Raw genomic sequence first — 10,069 nt, 5'->3', positions numbered from 1 at the left:
CCAGCAGCTCAAGCAGTGACGTCATAGGGTTTCCTAAACTTACACCAACCTTTCTTAAGGTTTAGGTGCTGTTACAGCCAGGCCAGATTTTGTTCTTTGTTCATCAGGTGCCTAAATTGCTCTTGGAGTAGCTGGCTTCAAAGTCACTTCAGTGATGTTGGAGATGTTCCTTTCTGATTCTCAGATTGGCTACATGATTGAACTGTAATAATGATCAAATTAAAAATCAGAAGCTAGTCTTATGATATAAACTTTTTCATCTGTAAAAATAAGTTTATAAAATGTTGTGATCCTGTGAATTTTTTTCTTTTTATTCTTTAAATTTCTGTTTAATATTTTATTATTTTCTTTTTATTTCCGTGATCCTAAAGAAGGGAATCTCGTGTTTCAAGCGTGAGTGAAGTCTTGCTACCTCCCACCCTAATAAAATCACAATTGGTGATTTACAGACATGAGTGCACAAATTGTGGCACTTTCCCACTGGGCTTTTCTTCTCTGAATGCACGTGAGCCCCTAACTTGGGGACCTCACTCTGGGAACAGCTGAAGGTGGAGGAGATTAACCCTATTTAGTCCTAACATTGGGAATAAGCTACCCTGCACAGGCAGGAGCTCCTTGGTGGTGGTGGACAGCTCCTTCTCAAACTGAAGACCTGTCACTAGTAGGGTCCAGCAGGGATTGCTATTGGGCTCAACACTGTTCAGTGTCTTCATAAGTGATCTGGAAGGTGGAATCAAGTGTACCCTGATGAAGTTTTGAAGTGGACGCTTCGTAAGGGAGAGCCACCCTGCAGGGTGACCTGGATAGGCCTGGGCTAACAAGGACCTTATAAAGTTCAGCAAGGACAAGTGTAAGATGGGTAAATACAATCCAGGAGCACGGCACAGGCTGGGATCGACCCAGCTGGGGAGCAGCTCTGTGGAGAGGGACCTAGGGGTCATGGTGGACACGAGCTCAATATGAGTGAACAGTGTTGCTGCTGCGGCAAAGGAAGCCAGTAACTTACATCTACAGGGCGTCACAATCAGAGAGAGATAAAGGTGTTATTAGATAAGAGCAAGGTAGCATTTTATAAGAGCAAGTAGTGACAGGACAAGGGGGAATGACTTTAAACTGAAAGAGGGTAGATTTAGATGAGATATTAGGAAGAAGTTCTTCCCTGTGAGGGTGGTGAGACACTCGCACAGGGTGCCCAGAGAAGCTGTGGCTGTCCCATCCCTGGCAGTGTTCAAGGCCAGGCTGGACAGAGCTTGGTCTAGTGGAAGGTGTCCCAGCCCATCACAGGAGGTTGGAACTGGATGATGTTTAAGTTCATTTCAAACCCAAACCATTCTATGATTTCTGGCAGCTCAGCTTCTTGCACTGAACCCCAAACCCTTGTAGCTTTGCAGTACTCAGCAGAGTACTGCAGAGTACACCCTTGTACCTCTGTGCTCCTGCAACCCCATTTCTGTTCCAGGCTCTGCAGGGACCCCTTGGCTGCAATGCCAGCTTCACCTGTCTGCTGTCTTTCCACTATGGATGAGATTATTTTAGCTTTAATTTAATATGAAGGAAATGAGTTACTCTGCGAGCATGCTAATCTTAAAATACATTACTGGACACAGGACTTTTTGCCAGGACCTGTCAGGCTCAGTGGGAAACCAGGACTGGGGGCAAGATATTAATCGACCTGACTGTTTCTGGCAGCTCAGATCTTGCCAGACTAATATTTGGCAAGGATTAGATTGATTAAAGCATTGATCTTACAGGGTGCTTTGATAGGCTGGTGATTGCTTTTTGTGGAAACTGCTTCTTCTCATATACTGATAATATTAATTTACTGTAAGAATAGCTAGTTGTCTTGCAACTCTCCCAGTGAGCAGAGCTCCAGGTACCTTACAGCTGCTGCTGGCAGTCTTACCGTCATTTTGCAGATGAGGAAACTCAAAGGATGGAGATAAAACTCCCCAGCAGCAAACTGATCAGAGAGAAATCGGGGTGAAATTCAGAGAAACCCCATCAGAACCAGCACCAGCCTCTCTTGAGGAGTGTATGAGTAAGACTTGGGGTTTGAAGTGCTGAGTCCCAGCAAACAGAGAACGTTGGGGGCAGTGTTCCCAAACCATGTTTTCCATCAATTAATTTGCCCATTAAACTATTTTTTAGCTGTAAAATGATCTATGGCCATGGTGGCTCCCTGGTTAGACCATCTGCCTTCCTCTTGCTCCATCTCACCATGCGCAGCTGGGAGGAACGTCCAGTTCCAGAGCTAAGCCAATAGGCTCATTCTCTGTCCTCTGCCCTGTTTCCATACTCTCTCCTGCCTTATGCCCTAGGCTGTCCTGTTTCCCCAGAGCAGGGATGCTCCTTCTCTCTGCTCTGTGCAAGGGCATGGCATGGTAGTGATGCCCATACAGCTGTCAATGGAAGACAGACATGAAATGGGTGAGCAGAGCTGTTGGCATTGCAAGCAAAGCAATTCCATGGGGCAAGGGGATTGACACCTGGAAATCACAGCTGTTCATGAGTGGTGACAACCTTCTCATCCGGGAGAGAAGGAAATTAAAGCTGATATGCAACATAGCAAATAAAGATTCCAGTTGAGTAAAAGCAATCAACCTTTTTCCTCCACCCCTGCTGTTGCCATCTTCTAAAATTTCCTTTCTTAAAACAACATTTAACCCTGAAAACAGATTTCCTTTTTCTCACCTCTGCTTTTTTTAATTTTTTTTTTCTGCTCTAATGGCTGTGAAATTTCCTCTAATTAAATGTACCCATGGACAGATAATCCTATTTTGCTCTAGTGTCAATATGGTCCTTTAGCTAAATTAAATGTTTTCCCTGCCTGATGTTTATCCTTCCCTGTCTGTCCCTTGGCTCCCCACTGGAGGTATTTGAAGACTGTGATCCCAGTTCCCCCCTTTCTTTCTTCTTCTGGGCTCAGAAAGTCAGGTTTTCTCAGAGCTTTGACTCATGTGTGGTCATTTAGAGAGTTCCTGTCCTCAAGCATCTGCACTCCCTCTCTGGATGTTTTCACTCCTGTAGCTGTGGTGGGGAGAAGGAGGCAGGAACTGACCCCTGAGAAATGCCACTCATCACTGGTCTCCACTTGGACATTGAGCTGTTGATCACATCTCTTTGAGTGTGGCCATCCAGCCAATTCCTTATCCATTAAGTAGTTTATCCATCAAGTCCACATCTCTCCAGGTACATGACATTAGTTGCTCTTTCCTTATCCATCAACACTGTGTAACTCTGTTGTAGCTCTTTGCTATTTGATGCAGCTCCTGGCTGGTCCCCTCTCCTTTACCATTGTGGACATCTGTGCGAGGGCCCCCACTGCTGGGAAACCCTGGTTCCTTTGCAGTCTTGTCATTTATTCCTAACATCCCTGAGATGGCCAGTAAACTCAACAGCACCAGGGCCAGAATAGTGCATTAGCTCTCATCCTCTAGCACAGGGTGGCCCTGTCCAAATATGCCTCAGGGACAAGGTGATATCCCTATCCCCCATCCCAAGCAATGCACAGGAGGCCTTTGGGAGGTTGTGAGATCTCCTGGGCCATAACTGTGCCAGGAACAAATGCTCCTCAGACTGGTGACATTGCAGCCAGGCTCTGGTGATGCTATTTGCAAGTTTTGCATCGTTGAAATCAGGAGCCTTCGTCATGGCCCTGCGTTTGCTTACGTTTTCACTGCCATCAACCGCCTTGTCTGGACTAATGTAGCCTTGCTTTCCTCAAACTTTCTGTGACTGTGATAAATAATTTATGTAACAGGCTGAGTCAGGATTTGTTCCTGGGATAAAGTGCACAGGCTTCTTCAAAACGTACCTTAGTCTTGCTGTTAGCCTAGAAATAGGGCCACTAATGTATTAAAACACGTAACAGTCCTGGCTCTTCTCCCTCCTGCGATGACATAAACTGGGGATGTCAGTCACTCAGGAACTGCAGCTACTCATTTGTGCCATGGCTGTGCGGGACGAAGTGCCAAGGAGACGAATCTACAAGATTCTCTGGATCTGGGAGGGAAAGCTGGTCCAGCAGGGACCAAATCCTGGCTGGTCAGTGGCAGCTGTATTCTCTGAACTCACAAGCATCAGCACGTGCCATGGAAGAAGCTCTTTGTGTCTCCAGGATACCTGAGCAATTCCATGCTGGGGAGGGAAAAAGCTATTTTGATGGGAAAAATGAAAGTAACCTAGGTATTCTGCACCCCATACGGAATGTTTCCCTATTCCTTACTGTCCTTTCCCACTCCCTTTGCCTGCTCCACCTTCCCCTGCTCTGTGCCCTACAGCTGCATCCCTGGAGGATCACAGTGTGGAAGGATATGGGGTGGGAAGGACTGGGGCAGGTGGAGGATGTTTTCCTGCATCCACCCCAAAGTGATGCACTCTTGCACATGATCCCCATGTATGAATAATGCCAACAGTGTTTTGCTGCCATGGATGGCCACATGGGTCTCGGTCTGAGCCTGACATCCCAAGCCACAGATGCTGTTTCCCATTCAGCATCCCTGTGAAGGAACCAAACTGGGATGGCATGCCAGATTTTCAATGAATACACGTGTATCTGTGGTACAGCATCTGGCTTGCATCCTAAAATAGCATTCAGCATCACTGACTTTGGCACGCTTGCCCCAGTGTGCAATAGCCACAGGGGACTTGACTCTCCACTTTGGGTTTTGGGCATTTAAAAGGGTGAAAATGCTTCTCCTGAAGACAGAAAACTCTTCCTTTGGGGTTAACACCTCTAAAGCTGCCCTGGCCCTTGGTGCTGCCCTGGGGCTGGGGCTGGGTCCACAGGCCAGGTCCCAGTCACCTTCTCAAGTGTCACCCACTGGGGTCTCAATATGAAGCCCACAGGACTGTGTTTCAAACTCTATGACTGTTTCCCAATCAGACTAATGGGTTAGTCACTATAAAAACCCAGCTCTGCCATCATACAGCAGACCTGCGCTCAGTGGAGATGGACAGACCTGGGGACGCTGCATGATGGACAAGTCACCCAGAATAACACCTCGTTTGTCTGGAGTCCCAGCAGCTCCTGGAAAAGGAGCTGCACCATTAACACTGCGGCAGCAACACCTGCTGACGCAGCACTGCTAATTATAGAGCCGAGGCTCAAGCACGCGCAGCACAATTAGCTTTCCTTAGATGAGGCTGCAAGAGGTATGAGCACTGCTCACCTGCCCCAGGCCTCCTCCAGGATGAAGGGATGCCCACTGAGAGCTGTCCCACCATGGTGGCGGTCACACAGTGAGCAGCATGGATTCACACCCTGCTGCTCTGAGGGTGATGTTTGGGCTCAGAGTCCAGCCTTTAATACTGGGGCAATAAATTGCACATGGCTTTCAAAGGAAGCCCAGATGCTCCCCCCTGGTAGCTCCAGCAGGAGGGAGGGAAGTGGTGAGAGCCTGACATTAATGCTTGCAGTGCCTGTCCTCTGTGTCATTCATTTGTGTTGTTCCCCGAGGCTCTGTTAAAAAGCACAAGGTGTAATTTTGAGCACTGAAATGCCAGCATCTTACCACCACCCATCTCTAAATGTGCAGCCATTTCCTCCCAGAGGATACATTTTTCTGAAGATAAAAAAGAAATGCTTATTTTGACCAGAGTAAGCAGCTATTTTCCTGTGCTTGCTGGGTTTTGGAGCATTTGGCAAGCTGGCATTACCACATTCAAACTCTGTTTAATGTAATCCTCACTGCAGTGTCCAACAGACCCACCCATCCTTGAGCTCTGAGAAACCTCCATGACCAGCACCACTAAAGCACCTGAAATTCCTCACTATAGGCCTGGGCTAGTCCCTCTGCCCCTATACATAATGCCCAACACTGCTTGTGAACAAGCCCTAACACCAGTTCCAGGCTGGAGTTTGAGGAGATTAAGTGACCTTTTTTAGTAGGTCCTGTTGAGATACAAGGGGTAATGGTTTTAAACTAGAAAAGGGTAGATTAAGACTGAATATAAGGAAGAAACTTTTTATGATGAGCGTGGTGAAACACTGGCACAGTTTGCCCAGAGATGTGGTAGGTGTCCCACCCCTGGAAATACTGGGCAAGGATCTGAGCAACCTGATCTAGTTGAAGATGTCCATGGCACAGGGGGTGGATTAGACAACCTTTAAAGGTCCCTTCCAACCCGAACTATTCTATGATTTCTGATCAATGGGTTGAGTGGGACTTACAGGACCTCCTCGTGGGACACAGGTGCTCAAGTCGCATGCCAAGTGCCTGCACCCAGTATCAGCTGGGGCTATGGTACAGGGGAAGTACCACAGGGTACACCGTGTGGCTCTCCCAGGACACATGGTGGTTGAGAGGTCACCCCTCCCATCACCACAGTGAGCAGACCACCTGCTTGTCCCTCACCTTGCAGACCTGGAGCCCCATGGGTATTTGCTGGGCTTTTAGGATGAACTCAATGTCCAGCATACTGACACTTCACATCCCACGCCTGTGCATTTTTCCACTGCTTCCACCCCAGCAGCTCTCGGCAGCATTGGAGCTGGTTAATGGGTTCAGCTGAAGAGTTTGATATTTAACATGGTTCCACAGCCAGGCAGAGGCAGGAGAGGTGACCCAACAAGGTCTTGCCCTATTTCAGCCAGGAAAATCACGTCCTGTTCTTTAGGCAGGAAAAAAACTTGGCCACAAGCATATTGCATCTTGTTGTGCACTGGAGGCATCTGCTTCTCACTCAGGCTTGTGTCACCTCATCTGACCCCTACAACGACAGGCTAAAAACTGGCACAAACCCACTGGCACAGCATTATATCGACGCACTTAACTGCCCTGTGTGTTGACAGTATTAAAGGGTGGCCCACATGGTGCCTGTAACTTAAAAACAACTTGCCGTGTGCCTGGGATTGGGCTTGCTCCATCTTACCCCAGCAACAACTTTGGGTTCGTGCCTGCCCGCATGTGCGATTGCACATCCCCATCACAACTGGTTTAATGAATCTGAGCAAATGAGCACAAAACCATTGAGCCGCACTGATTTTATGTCACTGCCAGATTTTGCACTCAGTTTGGGAAGTGGGAGCCATGGAGATAAAATACAGCTCATTCTGTTGACGCCAGCGAGGTTTAAAATTCAGGACAAATTAATTGCATCTGTATTTTTTGATTGGTGAAGGCAATTTTGTGAAGCATTTGTTAAAGATGCCACTTAAAGAGGAATTTCCTAACTGCAGAAGTTAATAACTTTAAAACTGCTACTCAGGCTCCCTGAAAATGGGGCTTTGTGCTGTAAATCTCTTTGAGGCTCATAATTCAATCCTATTTAGAAGCAAATTTCTTAGATTTAGAGCAATGAATATTTAAATGCTACAAGTTGAAACATTTTCAATTTTGAGATCATTTCAAAGCCAGGAGAGTTTATAGCATTCGGCTACTCTGCAATGCTTTAGCATCTGAATTGATCTGAATCTTAAGCAGCTTACACAGCTATAAGGGGTTAGAGTAGTTTAAAGGGTTAGGGTAGTTTAAGTAGAATATCATGTTTTCAGAGCTTTGGTTGAAGAAATGGGAGTTCACAGGCTGTCAAGCCGAGCAGCTCTAGATGAAGGACCTGACAAGCATCGCTAGAAAAACTCTCTGAAGCACTCGTCATGTTCTCAGCTTTCAAATCTTGTCTGCTTTACTTTTTTCTAAGAAAAAGGAAATGAAACAAGCAGTTTTGAACGTTCACACAAAATGCAGAATACAGGCAAAATGTTTTGGAAATGCTGTGAACATGGGTTTGTTCTGACAACACACTCGTTGCTGCTCCCTGTAATTGACACTTTTTTCTTCAGTACAAACCACTTCAAAACACAGTAAATGCTCTGAAAAGTGGCAAAGGAAAAAAAGTGTGCTTGTGTTTGGCCCCTTTAATGTCAGATATGTGCAAATTAAAAATTGAAGGATGAAGCTTTTAAAACTCTTTTGTAAGCCCAAGCTGCTCTGCACAAGAATTTGGCAGATAAGTATTTTGGATGGGAAGAAGAGCAGTGGAGAAGGAAGTCATGGTTTTGGTAAGATACATTTATGCCAGTCCTAGCCATAGAAAAAAGCCTCTGTGTACCATTACAATTTATTCCTGTCAACTAAAAGCCATGCATATTCCAGTATGGCTGCTCCATCTGTGCTGTTAATGCTGGACTATGCAAAACAACAATTCAGGATGTACTGGATACAAGAGGCAGCTGAGGCAGAGGGAAGATGCCTTAGCTTGGTATAACACAGACGGATGAAAGCAGGGTATCTGTTTCCAGGTGTTCCTCCAACTGGACTGGCATAAGGACAGCATCTGTGCTGGCACAAGACACCCGTGCCTGTGCTACAAAAACAAGGTGACAAATAGTGGAACCAAGGTGAGCCTGCAGAGGCTCTGCCCGGGCTGTCTCCTCTGCAGCTTCTTTGCACCAGTCAAAGGGGTTATAAGAAAGGGACAGGACTGCTGTACCGGGTCAGCCACAGCCCTGCCCCTGACGCTCACCAGAAGATGTCTGGGAAGGCACAGTGACAAGTCTTGACATTTTCTCTGCAAACCTTCCTGTCTCTGACCTTCTGTGGCCTGGAGAGTGCCTGCAGCAGCTGGGGTCTCTGCGTGCTGGGTGGCCCTTCATGGGTTTCTCTTCTGTGACCACCCTGGCTCCTCCAGAGAGAGCAGGACCAGCCTTTGCCACCCAAAGCTCCCTTGCCAGACTTTGTACCAAACACTGGCTGATACGTCTGTTTTGAGCCTGCCAGCCTCAGCTGGTGCCCTTATCTATATATTTATTTATTGTTTATTTTATTTTTCACTGGATAAACCAGTGAACAGCCTGTCCTCTCCCAGTTCGATAAGCCTTACCATGCTTCCCCTCCAGCCACTGCTTTTCAAAGACAAGGAGCCCTGACCTACTCATTGCAGGACCTGTTTGATCTTCCCTTCTTTGAACTTCACCCCCTCTGTCCATGGTGAGCTGTGATGCCAGATGAGGCAGGAACACATCCATATCAGGATTATACCCTGACAGCATTATTGCTGCAGAAGAATATTATTGCCAGGCCTGACCAAATGTCCCCTCTGAGGCTATTGCCAAGGACTTCACCACAGTAGAATCCAGGCAATCACTCAATTGGAAAAATAACTCAGGTGCTGTGTAATGAGATTTGACAGAAACATAGCAGTAAATGATTTAATTACTCAGTTTATTTCAGTGGTGGTGCCAGGATGGATGCAGAGGTGCTGGGTCCCTCCAGCTGGAATCAGCATCGTCCCACAGCCTAGCAGCATGCCTGGGGCAAGCCTGGGCTTGTGGCCTCTAATCTCACAGTAAATATGCTATAGAATTGAATTATACTATATAAAGTGAGTATTCTAAAAGTATGTATATATAAAAGTATGGTGTGTATGTATATAGACACTGAAATATTTCATACATTGAGGGCTCCAGCAATTCAATTTCTCCTTTAACCATCTTCCTCAGCCCCATTTCCCATTTCACACTCAAACTGCTCCTATCTCATTCCATCTTGTCTTTGTACCCTCTTAAAACCCTTTTTTTTTTTTAAGCTGTGAGCCGGTAATATTGTCTCTGCCCATGAGTGTGGTATTCCCACCAGTTCTTACTTTTCAGGTTCCTTTGGAGACATACACAAATACCTGTTTCCTAAAGCAGATGCTCAGCATTTCCCAGGAATTGGGTCTCTTCAGCAAGTGGCATTGTATGTTGTCCTCAAAACCACCCAGCCATTGCTTTAAGGCCGGCTTTCCTGGGATCCATTTCTCCATCACTTAGAGTGATGGTTAGAGCACCAGGATGCTCTGATCTGGCAGGATTTTCCACCCCCTCTGAAGCTGGCATGTGGCAGAGCCCTTTCTTGCCTAAAACACGTTGCAAGGAAAATGCATGTATATTGGTGCTGAATAGGAGCATAACTTCTGCATCAGCGGCATTAGGACTTCCCTGCATCGCCCAGATTCCTGGCTTGTGACCCAGCTCCCGGGACAAGCCACTGAAAACTTCCCACCTGACGTAAGGCACCAGACGATTTCATCATCCCAGAAGCTTTCCAGGAAGCCCGGAGTCAGTCAGCAGTTCACGTTCGCCTTC

This window comes from Nestor notabilis, unplaced genomic scaffold (genome assembly GCF_000696875.1).
Source record: "Nestor notabilis isolate BGI_N333 unplaced genomic scaffold, ASM69687v1 scaffold708, whole genome shotgun sequence".
Lineage (NCBI taxonomy): Eukaryota > Metazoa > Chordata > Aves > Psittaciformes > Psittacidae > Nestor > Nestor notabilis.
The sequence above is the reverse complement of the archived record's forward strand: the minus strand, read 5'-3'. Positions refer to the sequence as shown.